The sequence below is a fragment of the Tupaia chinensis genome, unplaced genomic scaffold (genome assembly GCF_000334495.1).
Source record: "Tupaia chinensis unplaced genomic scaffold, TupChi_1.0 Scaffold148073_1, whole genome shotgun sequence".
NCBI classification, from domain to species: Eukaryota; Metazoa; Chordata; class Mammalia; order Scandentia; family Tupaiidae; genus Tupaia; species Tupaia belangeri.
The window spans coordinates 27077-27760 of record NW_006207923.1 but is presented as its reverse complement, the minus strand read 5'-3'; positions in this window follow the sequence as shown (position 1 = coordinate 27760).

The window sequence follows — 684 nt, the reverse complement described above, 5'->3', positions numbered from 1 at the left end:
ATCCTGAGAGGAGAATGGAGGAGAAGGGATTGTGGTGTGGCCATCCCCCTGGGGGACGATTTCTCGCTTTCTATCTTTCTGTCTCTCCAGCGAGTGCACGTGCCCTATAGCAAAAAAAACTGCCTCTCAAAAAAAAGAGGTTTAAGGGGAAAGGTCTGGTATCCTACATCTTCATTCTATGTGGGAATAAAGGTATTGTTTCAATTTATTGATCTTAAATCAAAAGGCAACAGTTATGGACCAAAAGGGATATCTCAGGGGCTAGAAGGTGGAATGGTGATTAAGGTACTGGACTCCCACATAGCCGACTTGGTTCGTGTCCCAGACCTGGTGGTTTGAAAGTCATGCTGGGTGCATGTGCATGCATGCCCAAAATCTCAGGAGAGTGGAGAAGAGATTGTGGTGTGGCCATACCCCTGGGGAGTGATTTCTCACTCTCCCTTTCTCTGTCTCTGGGGAGTGCACGTACCCTATGGCCAAAAAAAGGGTGACATCTCAAAAGGTATAGAGAAAAAAAAATTTTGTTGTTGGCACAAGGTGCATGTACTTAGTGGAAACACAGAGAAAGAGAAAGCAAAAAAGTCATCCCCCATGGGGCATGGTCATGCCGCAATTCCTTTTCCAGTTCTCCCTACTTTTGGGATTTGGGGCATGCATGCATACACAGATTTTTTTTTTTTTTTG